Raw genomic sequence first — 17,073 nt, 5'->3', positions numbered from 1 at the left:
ATTGTTCCCAGCATTTCATTTTTCTGAATGGTCCACTTTTAGAAAAGGGACATGGGAGGGTAAAGGCAAGTCACAACATTGAGAATAAGAGCAAGAGAATTAAACAAAAACATTTTTCCTTTCATTACTCTAAGGCTGTTTCTATGCATTCCGCTTTAAACAGCCAAAATATGCTAATGAGGTGCTTTGGAGTCCGGAACAGACTCCAAATCACATGACCTTGTGCTAATGAGGCACTGGGAATTCACAAAAGCATCTCATTAGCATATTTCAGGATGTTTATTAGCATGCCACTTTCAGAGAAAGTGGCATGTGTAGAAACAGCCTAAGAGAAAAACTTGAACCACCTATCCTGCAAAGGTGCTGCAGTATTTTGCTACCATTTGTGGGGAAAAAATTAGTGTAGCAGTTCCAGCATTCCCATTTCCCATCTTAACACAAGATGATCAACCCAGTCATTCGGAAAAAAACACTTTGTAAGAGATCTGCATATAATCAGTAGCACATTTTTTTAAAAGAATTTAAGATACCTTGGAAGGAATGCAAACATCACAAGTTGCTTAGGTTAACACAGGTATTCTTTTCAGAAGGAAAAAAAGGCTGTGAACAAAAACAGATAAGAACATTCCTCCCCAACCCCCAAAAAAGAACTAGTTAAACCAACTAACTTAATTCAGCTAATAAAGATATTTTTAAACCAAAAGTATCTGCATAAATTTAAGTTTAAAGATATTCTTAATTAAAAGGGGTTCAAGTTTGTGTGTAGATAAGGCTTCATGTGCAGGAAGTGTCAGCAGGAATGAGCTGTGATACGCGAAGGATAAGACCCACATGGAAGAAAAATAAGCTAAAGTTCATACCAACTCAGATTTCTATCACCAGTCTATTCTATTAAGTAACAGAGAGACAGATGGCATCTCACTGCACGTTGGCACATATACCTTGTTGATATCTTTACAAGAAATAGAACAGAGATGGGTGTTGGCCTGGTAAGTGTTTCCAAAGCCTAAATTATGAAGATGAGAGTGAGAGAAGAAAACTGAGGCCATGTATCCACTAGCTTCCTTCCTCAAAGGGGGCATGGAAATAACTTGGACCGGGAAATATCAAAACAAAAAAAGAACTAAAATAGCACTTTAAAGACTAACAAAATAATTTATTAGGTGAGCTTTCGTGGGACAGACCCACTTCTTCAGACCACGTTCCGATACGGCTATGGTCTGAAGAAGTGGGTCTGTCCCACGAAAGCTCACCTAGTAAATTATTTTGTTAGTCTTTAAAGTGCTACTTTACCGCTTTTTTGTTTTGACAGTATATAGACTAGTACAGCTTTCTCTCTGTTGCTAATTACCATGCATATGCAGTGCCTCATTAGCATAAAGGCAGCCACACGAATTTCAAAGCACTGACAGGCAGTCTAGCTCCAGGCACTTCACAATATGCGCCCAACTTTGAAATTCCCTTACTCTCAATTCATTTTGGGAGTACAGGAATTTCAAAGTTGGGTGTGTATTTCGAAGCACCTGCAGCTGTACTGCCTGTCAGCATTTCGAAGTTAGCAGCTTCAAAATTTGCATGGCTGCCATTATGCTAATGAGGGGCTGTATATGTATAGCAGTGCCTCATTGATATTCCCCAGTCATGTCATTTCCATGGCCCCCTCAAGGAAAGGAGCTAGTAAAGAGACAGCCTGAGGGTGGTACCGTTACCTACACTACAATGAAACTGTGTTGAGCCATGAAGGAAATGAGGATAGTTTGATTAAGATTGTATATTGCTTCCTAAAAGGCACTCTTATTTTGCTAGCTTTTTACAAGTGTTTCCTCAGTTTATTAGAATGCCTCATTCGTGGTAATAGGTCTATTTTAAAGTTTTTAATTTTGCTTCTTTACACAATTAGTGAACACAGGTAAGTCCCCTTGTCTCCCTTTGTATAAGATCTTGCTCTTTAGGCACTTTCCTACATTAACTGACAAAGATTATTTATGCCAGTACACAAGGCAAAACACTTCACAGGGTTAATGTTATAGGTAGGTTAATACTTAGTATTTAAGTAAAATCCAGACAGATTGAGTACTACTTGCCGCTGGACTATCAGTTAATACAAGGGACGCACAGTTCTGTCTGATCTCAGTAGCTGACAGATCTTAAGACGACACTGGCTGGCACTAAATTTTCACTTCTGCTAACCGTGTGACACTTAAATATGTAGTTATCTGATGAAGTGACAGTCATCTATTAGTAAGCCTCTACTTGTTGAAACTGAAGCTAACAACAACAGACAATAGAGGTTTAACACAGATCTATCAGTTCTGAAAGTAGAAGAATTTTACTACATCTTGAAAAAACAAAACTGAAAAGCTAGGGAAAGATTTTCCAGGCACATTAGTTTGAAATTTAACTATGAAATGTTCTCTTTTAGTTGAGCCTCCCAAATCTTTGGAGTTAAGAAGCCAGCAGACAAATGTACTCCTTTTACTATACTTAAGAGTAACAGCTGCAAACCAGCATATCGAAATAATCCCATCTCAGACTGACTGAGTAGAACTAGAGGGAGAACAAAAATGATCAATGACAATGATCAGGGGCATGAAAAATTTTTTACATTGGGGAGATTGCAAAGATGTACTTTAAAGAAAAGTAGGGAATGTAGTAAAAGTTTACAAAACTACAAATGGTAAAAAGGTATGCTAGGAACATATATTTATCTCAATACAAGAAAAGAAAGAAAGAGAAAGCCGTGCTAGTCTATAGACTATCAAAACAAAAAAGCAGTCAAGTAGCACTTTAAAGACTAACAAAATAATTTATTAGGTGGTGAGCTTTCTTGGGACGGACCCACTTCTTCAGACTATAGCCATAACAGAACAGACTCAATATTTAAGGCACAGAGAACCAAAAAAAGCAATGAAGGTTGACAAACCAGAAAAAAATTATCAAGGTGAGCAAATCAGGGGGCAGAAATGGAGGGGGGAAAATAAGAATTAGATTAAGCCAAGTATGCAAAAGAGCCCCTATAATGACTGAGAAAAGAGAAAATTCACATCTCGGTTCAAACCATGCATTAATGTGTCAAATTTGAATATAAAAGAGTTCAGAAGCCTCTCTTTGCAGACTGTTGTGAAAATTCCTCTTCATTAAAATGCAAACTTTTAAGTCATTACCAGAATGGCCCACTCCATTAAAATGTAGACTGACCGGTTTGTGAATCAGGAGTGTTCTTATGTCTGTTTTGTGCCCATTAACTCTTCGTCTGAGAGAGTTTGAAGTCTGTCCAACATACAAAGCATCTGGACATTGTTCGCACATAATGGCATAGATGATGTTGGCTGATGAACAAGACAACGTACCCACGATTCTGTGAATAACCTGGTTAGGTCCAAAACAAAAAGCAGTCAAGTAGCACTTTAAAGACTAGCAAAATGGTTTATTAGGTCAGCTTTCGTGGGACAGACCCACTTCTTCAGACCATAGCCAGACAAGAACAGACTCAATATTTAAGGCACAGAGAACCAAAAACAGTAAGCAAGGAGGACAAATCAGAAAAAGATAATCAAGGTGAGCAAATCAGAGAGTGGAGGGATGGGGGGGAAGATCAAGAATTAGATTGAGCCAAGTATGCAGACAAGCCCCTATAGTGACTCAAAGTTCCCATCACGATTTAAACCATGTGTTAATGTGCCGAATTTGAATATAAATGTCAGTTCATCCACTTCTCTTTCTAAAACAGAGCGATAATTTCTCTTCAGGTAACACACATACCTTGAGGTCATTGACAGAATGCCCCATTCCATTAAAATATTGACTAACTGGTTTGTGGATCTGGAGTGTTTTGATGTCTGTTTTGTGCCCGTTGACCCTTTGTCTAAGGGAGTTAGTCTGTCCAATATAACATTTTTGGTTCTCTGTGCCTTAAATATTGAGTCTGTTCTGGTCTGGCTATGGTCTGAAGAAGTGGGTCTGTCCCACGAAAGCTCACCTAATAAACCATTTTGCTAGTCTTTAAAGTGCTACTTGACTGCTTTTTGTTTTGATAGAGAACCAAAAACAGTTGCTTTCTGCAGCGGCTGGTACAGGCCACTCTTGGAGAAAGGATACTGACTGCATAGGCCACCAGTCTGATCCACTACAGCTATTAAGGAAATGATTTAAACCAGGGGTCTGCAACCTAAATAGCAAGAGCAGCCATGCTTTCAAATTCAGTTACAAAAATCAATGCTTCAAGAGCCACAATGCATGTGAATACAAGACAGTCTTTAATAAATAACATCAAACCATACTTTGTCACCCTATTTTAAGAACAGAATACAAAGAATTATTTGTACCAGTTAAAAAGTTGTTACCCCTATCTCCAGGCTTTACCTACTTCAGTCCCCCAAATTCACCGCCCTATCTCCAGGCTTAACCTCCATCATCCTGCAAACCGCCCCATCCTCCAGGCTTAACCCCTATCAGCCCCAAACCCACCCTCCGATCCCATCCCCAGGATCTACCTGCTTTAGATGACCACCTCTCCCGCTGCTCCCCTCTGCCACTTGGGTGTTTATTTTAAGGGCTGTTCTAAGGCAAATGACGGATTTCAGCTGGGAGAAGCCAAAAGCCCCACGGTGGTGGGGGAAGGCACCCTGTAGTACCCCAAGGATAGAGGGAGTCACTCTTCCTTGTGAGTACCCTGGGATGGACACAACCACAGCAAGCTGTGCTGGTCTGAGCAGTCATTCTCATTGGACAGCAGCTTCTGCATAACTGGGAGGCAGAGCTCTCTCACCCTCCCCTCTGCTGGCCAGCCACTGCCCAGCCTCTTCCCCTATGCAATTCCAGCAGGGCAGGCTAGCCCCACTGCCCACAGCTCTCCTTCCCCCACATGCAACACGTGGGTGGCTGCCAGCTTCCTCTTCCTCTCTATGCTGCCACTGACACCACAACACTCTGGAGGATGCCAAACAAAAATGGAAGCACATTTAATGGAGGGCTTTTTTCAAGTGGCGACAGCCTCCAGAGTCAGATGTAGAGTCAGTGGTGGGCGTGCTGGGAGCTGCAAGTGGCTCCTGAAGGAGCTGCAGGTTGCCGACATCTGATTTAAACCAAGAAATGTAAAAGAATGAGAGAAGCTAAATCCCACCCCCCAAATGATCTGTAAATCACTCTGTTTTAAGTGTGTAATTAAATCATCAATGTAACTTACACAAAGAGTGTTTGTTTCGAGTCTTGAATAATACTGTCCCACAAAAGCTCATCACTTAATAAATTATTTTGGTAGTCTTTAAAGTGCTACAGGACTGCTTTTTTGTTTTTATAAAGATACAGACTAATGTGGCTACCTCTCTACGACTAGTCAGCAGAGCAATCTACTTAAACACAGATTCTGGTTTAACTCTTAACGTTGCAAGATTGTTCTCATGACTACTGCACAAAACAAACAACCGCAAGTACAGAGGATCCCGAATTCTTGCCCTGGACAAGCTGCAGACATTATTTGATCACCTAGTACAGGGGTCTACAACCTGTGGCTCTTTAAGGACTTCTTTGGGGTACCTGACACTATAATTTCAAAGTAAAAGACAAAACTCTTGATTATTTTTGATGAAGAGTGAAAGCCTAAGCTACCAACAATGAAGAACTCATATCTAAATAGTAAACAACGTGATCTCAAAATGCTGGATAACTACCCCTTTAATGTATGGAGTGCATTGTAGATATGCTACTGTATCTGTGTGTGTTTTGATTGTGTTGCTAATGAAGTCTTGCTGTGAAGGGCAATATGCATTAAGAAAATCTAAAATTACATATGAAGTAACAGTAAGTTCAGGAGTTAATGTCAGGCAGATAGTGATACAAACATACACAGAGTATGAAGAAACAGAATATATTAAAAGTTTGACTGTCCTGCAGGAAACATGTATCGCGTTACAAATCACATTATGTGCACTGTTCTTAAAATAGGGGTTACAGAAAGTATGGTTTGACTTTATTAAGGACTCGCTCATATTCATTTCAGAGCTTGAATTAGAGGTGGGGTTTTTTTTAAAAACAAATTTAAAAAGAAAAAGGCTCTTCTTACTATTTTGGTTGCCAGCCCTGTCTTAGTATGTCTGGTCTTGGCAGGTGAGGGGAAGGTGAAAAGCAGCACTGCACTAAAAATTAGAAGCTACAGCTGAATTGAGATTTCAGATACAAGTTACAGAGTAAATTCTGCTTCACCCTACTTCGCTTTCCTATCCTTTTAGGGGAAAAAAAATTAAGACAACATTCGCAGGCTGTGTACTGACTTACCTGTGAAGTGTGTTGTGGTGATCTCAATCCAGTTCCCAGCAATCATTAGCACTCAAACCGGTATTAAAACCTGTATGTTTTTGGGCATGCCAGGTCTATCCTCTCAACTTCTATTAATAAACCATGTCACTCAGAGGTGTTAAAAAAAAAAATCTACAGCACTGAGCTATGCAGTTACACCAACCTAACCCCAGTGTAGACAGTGTTATGTCAACAAGAGGGTCTTCCTCTTCAATATAGCTACTTGCCTCTCCCCAAGGTGAATTAACTATGCCAACAAGAGCAGATCTCCTCAGCAGAGCAGTACCTTCCCTAAAGCACAGCAGTCTTAAGTGTGGACCTGCTCAGTCTCATACAAGACAAAGATTGAATGAGCATGAAAATTCATTTATTCTCTCATCCTCCAGGACAGTCTGTCAGATCATAGTATAGGTACATCAGTAGATTAATGTGGGAAATAATGTGCAATTCAGTAGCAATTTCCACCAAAGGGATTTAGCAGTACACTGAGAATTAAGCCTCACACATTCCTGCGAATACCTGGGCTGTGAAAAATGAGAAGCAGAGTGATTAAATGACTCATCAAGTTTCAGAGTTGGTGTTAGAACCACAACAGACTTCTGAATTTTGGGCTGTGTTCTCTAAAAGGTAAGACTAAGCTTGCCGCTTTTCTGAATTTGCTTTGAAGAGTGTATATCCATCTCAAAAATCATTAGGTAACCTTCACAAATAAGTGTGAACATTTTATTTCTAGTTATAACAAGGATGCTGGTGGCACCTTAAAAACTAACACATTTTTAGGCATAGTCTCAGAGAGATAGCCATATTAGTCTATATCTTTGCAAAACAAAGCAAGCAGTCTCATGGCACCTTAAAGGCTAATGATTTTGTTAGCTAAAGAGCTTTTGGGGGAAAGCCCCATTTCTTCAGATTTTTGTGACATTTTTGATGAGAAAACTCACTTCCTCAAATGCATGACATGAAAGAAAGAAGAGTATAACTAGAACTCTCTGTATCCCTAACAGTTTTAAGCAAGTTAGCCATGGTAGAAGTCAGGTCCTTAACTAATGCCAATAAGAAGTATGATCAATTTTTTTTTTTAAAAAAAGGTTTTCTTGTTTTATATACTAGTATGACCTTGGTATCACATGCAGCAGTTTATCATCTCAAATGAAGGCTAACTTTTGTTAAGGCTCTAGTGATCCTGCGGAAATTAATTCAAAGAAATGAACTAAGACGGTTATTCCACAACTGCTTCAGAATATGCAATATGTCTACACACAAAATTTCAAGCCGTCTCCTAAACAGGCATGAAACCAAGAAAACAGCTCAACAACACACCTGTGCATGCATTCTAAAATGGCTCGTAAAAATAATTCAAGTCTTTAATACATACATCTGCACAAGTCAACCAATACCAGGTATACATGATTGCAACACCATCATCTATGACTCAGCAGGGCAATCTGGACACACAAGGAAACTCATTTACACCAGCAAAAACAGCCATAAAACATTAAGCCAGTGTCTAACAAAAAGTAGTTCAAGATTTCCAAACTTAAGTGTTTCTAGTGTAACCAAATACATAGAATTGGAGGAAATTTTCAAGGCATTGCAAGTTACGCTAATCTGCTTCCCGATGCTTAACAGAACCTTAAGACTTTGTTCAAGTATAAAGAAACAAGGCGGGTGAGGTACAACTTCTGATGAGAGAGAGAGAGGGAAGATTTTGAGACACATGTAGCTACCCCTTTAGGTCTCTCACCCAATAAAAATTGGTCCAATAGAAGATATTTCCTCACCTGCCTTGTCTCTCTAATATTCTGTGACCAACATGGCTGCAACTACACGGCATACATATAAAGAACTTAGTATCAATTCGTTAAGAAGCATCGGGAATAGAAACAAACACTGACATTACAACTTGAACAGGACTTTCTAAATGTCCTCCTGGCCCACATGAAAACCCCATCAAAACAAAGCAGCAGAAATGTAGCACTTTAAAGATTAACAAAATGATTTATTCAGTGATGAACTTTTGTGGTAAGACCCCATGCAAGCCAACTTTTGTACTGCATTACCAATTACTGCCTATCACAGCAGCCTGATTCACTAGGGTCAAAATACAGTAGAACAGCATAATTACAAAAACTTTGGAAATGGAGGCAGTTCATAACTCTCAAAGTCTTATGCTAGTTTTCAAGATTTAAAACTGAACTTTGATCTGATACAGCTTTGAAACTTTACTGTGCAGAAGAAACTATCTTTATTTAAATAAAACAAGCAAAAAAACAGTTTCCTTTTCTTGTCTTTTTTAAACTTCCCATCATTTTTGGCAATTTACATTTAACTGTACAATAACTGACTTTGTGGTTTTGGGGTTGTTTTTTGTTTTTTTTTAAGTTTCTGCTGCTGCTGGATTGCTTACTTCTAGTCCTAAATGTGGTGTGTAGTTGACCAGTCAGCTTGTAATTCTGGTATTTGTAACTCTCAGATTCTACTATACTAAGTCTTCAATTGGTTCAATGCTCTTCGACATATCAATTACCATTCTGATTAAAGGAACATTATCTGACGGTACACCCCACCATCCAAGAGTATTCATTTGGCTATATAACACTTTTCAAATGTTCTGCCTAGAAAGCACCCATTTTTACCTTTCAAGGTTCAAACAGTGAGAATCACCAAGTTTATTTATATTTGGAACAACAAAAGAGCATAACTCCTCACTTCACTAAAAATAAAGTACCACCTATTCAGCCAGACAGTTAATGTTGGCATTAAACTTCTAACTGGGAAACAGATGTTTGTACGCTGGTTTCAGAAAGAAAAGCTTCCCAGCAGGAAATACACAGCAGAGAATCTGAGGCTGTCTCTACACCTACTCAACAAAACTTTTGCTGTTCACACGTGCTTAACCACTCCAGACCCGTGAATGACAAAAGTTTTGCTGGGGATGCTGCTTTGTTGGCAGCAGCCCTGCCAACAAAGTGAAAGCTTGTTGGGGATAGAAGTATTTTGTAAGCAAAAGTGCTGACAAATAGTTCACACAAGCCAGCTTTTAGCAAGGGCTATGTTGCTAAAAGCTGCGTAATGTAGACACATACTAAATAAGGAAAATTTCCCTCTCCTTATGTAATGTAAGTACACAACTTGTCACTGAGTGGTGCTAAGTGTTTGTTAAGTGCTGATGTGTACTCTTCTATAACACCTGTCAAATAATTTAAAGCTTCAGACCCCCGTATAAAGCAAATGAAGACTGACCACTAATAATCCCATGCCCAAAATGGATCAGAAGAAACAGAACTATTATTTACACACCAGAAGTGATTGTGCAGTACGTCAAACAGTTCACACTATATTACAAATATAACATAGCTATATTGGTTTGGCTTCTAAGAAAAAGAAACAAAGACGAAAAGATGCTGTACTGCATTCACCAGGTCAAATCCGTGAGTGGTTTAAATGGGCACAAATCCCAGAAAGCTGATATCACGTTCCTACTTATCTGTGGGACAACAACACTTTGCATTTCTATACACCTTTTGCCTAAGGATCTCAAACTGCTTGGAAGAAACCCACGAGGTCTCCCACTGCTTGGACGGGTCAGGTGGGGCTCATCGTACCCTTCCCCGACAGAGGGGAAGAGAGCTGCAGACTCAAAGAGCAGGAAAACCCCATCCCGGGAGAAGTGGGAATGTTCCAGAGGGACAGCGCGCACACAGCCGCACAGCACTCCAAGTTCCTCTAAGACGGACAACAAACGTCGGGGGGGGGGGGGCGCAGAGGATCCTGCAACCCCCCACTGAAGGATGCAAAGTGCTGCCGAGGGGAGAAAGGCCCAGCCACTCGCGGCTCTGGAGCGAAACTCTGGAGACAACGACGGAGGAGTAAACTAAGGCAGCCCAGGGGCCTGAAGAACCTTGCCGCTCGGGCGGAAGCTGCCCGCCTGAGGTGGGCGCGCAGGGCAGTCTTGAGGCAGGTGGGCAGCGGTGGTGCGGAGGGCGGTAGCCCAGAGCCCTCACCCCCCGCTGTGGACAGGGCGGACGCGTTAGCCCAGCGCCGCGGTGGGCAGGGACACTGCAGCTCAGCTCTTGGCCAAGTACGGGGCGCCCCGCGGGGACGAGGGCCATGGCGCGGGGAGGGATATCAGCCCAGCTCCCGGGGGAGGGGGCCACTGGCCGGGTCCTGAGCCCGCATACTCACCGCACTGCCCCCGGTGGCGCCTCACCCCTGACAGCGACTGCTGCCCGCGGGCTCCATTCGCGGCTAGGGTCGGCCCACTCAGTGGCTCCTCCTGTCTCCCCTCCTCGGTCCCGCTGCAGCCAAAACCGTCGCCTCCGCCATTTTGATCCGGAGCCCCAGACTGGAGGGGGAAGGGCTCAGAGAGGCTGCGCGGCGGCTGCGGGTCACGTGGCCCACCCAGGTGGGAGGGGGAGGAGGGCGTCCAAGCGGCTCCCCCTGCTGGCGGGCGGTGGCGCTGGCAGAGCAGTGCGCGGATCACAGTCCGGCGGTGGCGTGGTGCGAGGAGTCACGGCAGGTTCCATCCTGGTGGAGATGTGCCAGTCACAGGGCACGGGGCCCGTCTCCGTGCTGGGGTGTTCACCTCTCCGCTGCGGCCGCTCAGCCCGGTACCCGAACAACCCAGGGCATAGCCCCGGCAGCACTGTGGAGTGTGCGTGCAAGGGAGCAGCTCCATGCCCATAAAGACAGCAGGGGGCCAAGCGGGGTTTGAGCCTGAACGGTGCACCTGAGAGCTCTTACCATTTACGCTCTTCTTTTCGCTCTTCCTGGTGCGCCCCCTGCCCAGCGCCACTGTGTGTGAAGCACGCTCACGTTGCCTGCCAGACTGGGGCAAGCTACGCCTTGCAGCACCACTCGGCGCTCTTCTGCAGCATTGGAACACTTATGTGAAACTTACGCTTTGGCTTATAGTACTGATTGTGGTGGGTTCTATCAAGAGGCACCTTACCACCCTGTCCTGCAGGGCCAGAAGCTGTAGTCTCCCCCAGCCAAGGCACAGAGTTGGCCAAGACTCCCCAGCAGAGTAACACAGATGCTGGACCACATCAGCTCTGGGAGGGCTCTGCTATACAGCCGTGACAGCACCCAGCAACTCAACACCCCATAAGGGACCAAAACACAAAATAAATCAGTCTTACTCTTAAAAGTTTTACACAAAAAGCTCATCATGTTAACTCTTTTATCAGTGGAAGAAAGATATGCACAGCTGTGGCTCCCTGCCTCCCCCTTCCCCTGTAACAGTTATTTACACTGGGCTTGATAATGAACAAAAGTGTTTTTATTAAGTATAAAAACGGGATTTAAGTGATTGCAAGTGAGAACAGATATCGTCATCATCAACAACAACCACAAGTTCACAGCTTGTTGGTATCCTATGCCTCCCTCACCGTCTCCTTGTATCTTTCACTGTCCAGTGCAGAGTGGTTTGGTTTCTGTAGACTAGCTCCACACCAGTCTAACATATCATCTACTCATTCTCTGATAGGTCTGCCTCTCTTATTCAAATTGTCCATTATGCCAGATACCAGGGTTTTGACTTTTTGCTTGTTGTTGATTCTGCAGATATGCCTGAATAGCTGTTATTTCTGTTGTATAACTTTCTGCAGGAGGTTCTCTTTCGGCTATATCTTCTTATATACTTCCTCTTTGGTGATTTTCTACATCCATCCTATTCTCATGATCTTTTTATAACTCCTCTCAAATGCCAATGTCCTTCTCTTTGAATCTTTCATTATCACCCATGTCTCACATCAGTACAACATGCTGCTGAATACGCACGTTTTCAAGAAACTCAGCTTCGTTCCTAAACTAATTACTTTGCTTTTTCAGATCTTATCCATCACCTTCAAACTCGCTCTTGCTTTTGCTATTCTAGTAGCTATTTCCTTCTTACAGCCTAGATCATATGTCATGTTGCTCTGCAGGTACGCGAACTTTTCTACACTCTCTAGTTTGATCCCATCTACACTGATCTTCCTTTCAATTTCCTTATCTCCAAATACCATTGTCTTCATTTTATCAATGTTCATAATCAGGCTGTACCACTTTCCTTCCTCATTTAACACCTGAACCATTCTCGCTGGCTTCTTTTCATCTTCCTCAATAATAACTGTATCATCCATGAACCTCAAGTTGTTAATTCTCATCCCATGCACTGATATGCCTTCTACTTCTTCCTTGATCTTATCCATTGGTCTCTCCAGGTGTGTGATGAAGATACTCAGCAATATTGGACCTCCTTGTCTCATACCTCTACTAATTCTAAACCAGCTTCCCAAGTCTCCACACATTCTCACCGCTGCCTCTGCATTGTCATTGATATCCTTCAACAACCATATCAGTCTGCTATCCGTTCCATACAACTCCAACATTGGCCAAGTCACTTTCAGACCTACGCTATCAAATGCCTTCTGAAAATCGACAAAGCAATTGTAGATGTTCTTGTTCTTTTGTCAAGCTTTCTCCATGGTCAGTCTTAGTGCCACTATCTGATGTATGGCTGTTCTATCTTTCCTGAATCCTGCTTGCTTATCTGCTAGATGTTCTTCTATCGGCAGTCTCAGTCGCTCTGTCAGTATCATCATTAACACCTTGCCTAGATAACATGTTAGGGCAATTGTTCTGTAGTTCTTGCACTCCAACACTCTTCCTTTCATGTGTATTGTCAGAAAACGTAGCTCCAAGTACATTACTAAGCCGAAATAAACTAAGTGTACCAATTAATCCTAATACATTTAGAGAGATGGTAACAGATATAATTCCTACCCCAAAACAAAAAAGCACCCCAGTAGCACTTTAAAGACTAACAAAATAATATATTAGGTGATGAGCTTTCATGGGACACACCCACTTCTTTAAATCAGCTTTGGTACCCAATGATTGGAAGACAGCTCATATAACACCAATATTTAAAAAGGGCTCTAAAGGAGACCCTAGCAATTATAGACCGGTAAGTCTAACGTCAGTACCAGGCAAATTAGTAGAAACAATAGTAAAGAATAAAATTGTCAGACACGTAGAGGAACATGATTTCTTGAGCAAAAGTCAACATGGTTTCTGTAAAGGGAAGTTGTGTCTTACTAATCTATTAGAGTTCTTTGAAGGGGTTAACAAGCATGCGGACAGGGGGGATCCAGTAGACATAGTATACTTAGATTTCCAGAAAGCCGTTGACACGGTCCCTCACCAAAGGCTCTTATGTAAATTAGGTGGTCATGGGATAGGAGGAAAGATCCTGTCATGGATTGGGAAGTGGTTAAAAGACAGGAAACAAAGGGTAGGAATAAATGGTAAATTTTCACAATGGAAGGGGGTAACTAGTGGCTTTCCCCAAGGGTCAGTCCTGGGACCAATCTTGTTCAACTTATTCATCAATGATCTAGAGAAAGGGGTAAGCAGTGAGGTGGCAAAGTTTGCAGATGACACCAAACTGTTCAGGATAGTCAAAACTAAAGCAGACTGTGAAGAACTTCAAAAAGATCTCAGCAAACTGAGTGATTGGGCAGCAAAATGGCAAATGAAATTTAATGTGGGTAAGTGTAAGGTAATGCACATTGGGAAAAATAACCCTAATTATACATATAATATGATGGGGGCAAATTTAGCTACAACAGATCAGGAAAGGGATCTTGGAATTATAGTGGATGGTTCTCTGAAAACATCCACTCAGTGTGCAGCGGCAGTCAGTGAAGCAAATAGGATGTTAGGAATAATTTAAAAGGAGATAAAAAATAAGACAAAGAATATCTTACTTCCCCTATATAAAACTATGGTACGCCCACACCTTGAGTTCTGCGTGCAGATGTGGTCTTCTCACCTCAGAAAAGATATATTGGCATTAGAAAAGGTTCAGAAAAGGGCAACTAAAATTATTAAGGGTTTGGAATGGGTCCCATATGAGGAGAGGCTAGAGAAACTGGGACTTTTCAGTCTGGAAAAGAGGAGACTGAGAGGCGATATGATAGAGGTATATAAAATCATGAATGGTGTGGAGAAAGTGAATACAGAAAAGTTATTTACTTGTTCCCATAATATAAGAACTAGAGGACACCAAATGAGATTAATGGGTAGCAGGTTCAAAACTAATAAAAGAAAGTTTTTCTTCACACAGCGCACAGTCAACCTGTGGAACTCCTTACCAGCGGACACTGTGAAGGCCAGGACTCTAACAGAGTTTAAAAAAGAGCTCGATAAATATTTGGAGGTTAGGTCCATAGATGGCTATTACCAAGGGGTAAGGTATGGTGCCTAGCCTTTTGTCAAAGGCGGGAGATGGATGGCAGGAGACAAATTGCTTGATCATTGTCTTCAGTTCACCTCCTCTGGGGCACCTGGCATTGGCTACTGTCGGCAGACAGGATACTGGGCTAGATGGACCTTTGGTCTGACCTAGTATGGCCGTTCTTATGTTCTTCATATCATAGCCATACCAGAACAGACTCGATATTTAAGGCACAGAGAACCAAAAATAGTAATCAAGGTTGACAAATCAGAAAAATATTATCAAGGTGAACAAATCAGAGAGTAGAGAGGCAGAAGGGCTGGGGGGGAGTCAAGAATTAGATTAAGCCAAGTATGCAAAAGAGCCCCTATAATAACCTAACATCAATGAAGGGTCCTGTGGCACCTTATAGACTAACAGAAAAGTTTTGAGCATGAGCTTTCATGAGCACAGACTCACTTCATCAGATGCTGGTCTTGCTTTCCACTTCGTCAGCTCAGGATTTATGTTGGAGTATTCTAGAATAAAATCTAGCCGTTTAATCCTCTCCCTCCTCCTTCTCCTCAACTAGTCTTATTATTTTGTGGGACAAGGTGGATAAGTCAATGTCTTTTATTGGACCAACTTTTATGGCAGCCCTAAGTATGCTAGCTGTGCTTCATAAGTTAGAGCAGGTGTAGATGATACAGTAATAAAAATGCCAGAGACCTTTTTTATACCCACTTTGTCTGCCTTCATGCATCTAATAAAGTGGGAACCAGAGCACAAAAGCTTATGCCAAATAAATTTGTTAATCTTTCAGGTGCCACAGGCCTCCTCATTGTTTTCTCTGTACATTGATGCAGCCTGAAAGGATCAAATCCTGTTAAATCACAATAGCCATGAGATCAGTTTGCTCTGATTCCACAGAAGCCACAAAAACATGCCCCAAAGAATTGTTATTGCAAAGGTGAAAGGGTGAACCACTTAATCAAACCTGGTTGTCTGCAGTCCGCAGCAGAACTCAATGTTTTTCTGTGCTAAGAAAATAACCTGCACTTGGAAAGGTTTTTCACAGTGCATGAAACCAGTTGACTAGTTGTTCTGATATAATTAGAACTGTTCTAATATCTAAACCTTTCTCCAATGGTCGAACTCATGTACAATCAGATGATGAGGTGGACGAAGGGTGATGAGACAAGCAGCGAGTGGGGAGGGGGTTGATGAGGTAAGTAACAAGCCAGATGCAGGGGTCTAAGTGGGGACTGTGTGATGAGGTGAGCAGTTAGCCAGAAGTGAGGTGAGGAGACTGGTGACTGGTGGAGAGGGGGGTCCTCACAGAGGGCAGGAGAGCCTAGCAGGAGACTGAGGAGATTAATGGCACGCCAGCGGCAAGCAGGGTTTCTCGTAGCAGGTGGGGTTGTTGTGAGGAGGTGAGTGGCAGATAGTGGTATGAAAGGAGATGAGCGATAGGTGAGGGTCTGAGGAGGGACACAGCAAGCCAGCAGCAGTCAGTTGAGGAGGGATGTGCTGGGGAAGTCAAGTGGGGTGTGGGTGGGACCTTGGAGGGGCAGCTCCTGGATGGTGTGGGGGTGTAGTGTGGGTGGGTTCAACAGTGCCTCACTGTGTCCTGATATTTTACTGTTGTGATCTGGTCACCGTATATGGAGCTGGATTTCATTCACAGGGCAGTTCACCTCTCCTCCACCTTGATGTGTTCACTATTCAAGAAGTGCTGGGAATATTGAAAAGGCTCACCACAGGTGAGTTAGGCACATCCTTGCTTGCCGGTGAAGGTGAGGTACGACCAGTTATGTACTCTTCAGACTGAGCTTGCTAACATTCAATTTATAGAAGAAGTCCTTTCTCCCATCCAGTAAACCTTCTTAGGTGCAGCAGAGCTAGCTAACTACCACGGGATACAATATTTCCCATTCCTAAGAAAACTTATTGAGAAGCTAGGAAGAAGTCAAATTCAAAATGCAATTGTCCATAGCCAATATCCTAGACAAACTCTTCACAAATTGGTTTCAGATTAGAACATGGAACAGAAGCTACAAAATGGTGCAGATGGATGATCTCTTACATTTCACAGTTATATATTTATCTATATGGCCTGCATTATCATAGTATCTGAGCACCTCACAATCTTTAATGTACTTACCCTATTAACACTCCTGTGAAAAATGCTATTATCCTTGGGTTTAGTGATAAAGGTCAAGGGTGGCAGGTTTGCAAAAATGTTGGTGATGTCCAGAGTACCCAGAGCTACACCTCTCCCTGCCTCAAACTCTCTGCTGCCCGCCTACCTTTAGACTCTGAGAGGGAGTTTGGGTGGGAAAAAGGCATGGGCTCTGGGAGAGAGTTTGGGTGATGGGTACAAGCTCTGGACTGGAGCAGTGGATTGGGGATGGTGGGGCAGGCTACCTAGAACTCCACATGGAGTGCCTTCCCCCTAACTGCAGGGATGCACATGCTGGTAGCTGGGGTAAGCAAGTGACTAGAAGCCTCTCTAACTCCACTGTGCTGCCAGCAGGGCCCCCTGAAGCATTTTAAATTATTGGGGGTGGAGTGGT

The 17,073-nt window shown here is 42.6% G+C and overlaps 1 protein-coding gene across 13 annotated transcripts in view; it reads right to left on the bottom strand.

Moving 5' to 3' along the window:
• The window catches only part of BTBD7 (BTB domain containing 7), a 103,809-nt gene extending 93,138 nt beyond the window's left edge, over window positions 1–10,671 (bottom strand). For 7 of the 13 annotated variants that reach the window (XM_074996579.1, XM_074996581.1, XM_074996587.1 and 4 more), the window contains exon 1: window positions 10,480–10,671. The gene's annotated coding sequence lies outside the window, so the exon portion shown is untranslated. Of the gene's footprint in view, window positions 1–7,669; window positions 7,740–10,479 lie in introns of all 13 variants that reach the window. The other 6 variants (XM_074996588.1, XM_074996584.1, XM_074996586.1 and 3 more) reach the window with 1 other exon arrangement.
• Between the last annotated feature and the right edge of the window lie 6,402 nt (window positions 10,672–17,073).

Source organism: Carettochelys insculpta, chromosome 6, assembly GCF_033958435.1.
Source record: "Carettochelys insculpta isolate YL-2023 chromosome 6, ASM3395843v1, whole genome shotgun sequence".
Classification (NCBI taxonomy): domain Eukaryota; kingdom Metazoa; phylum Chordata; order Testudines; family Carettochelyidae; genus Carettochelys; species Carettochelys insculpta.
The sequence above is the reverse complement of the archived record's forward strand: the minus strand, read 5'-3'. Positions and strand labels throughout refer to the sequence as shown.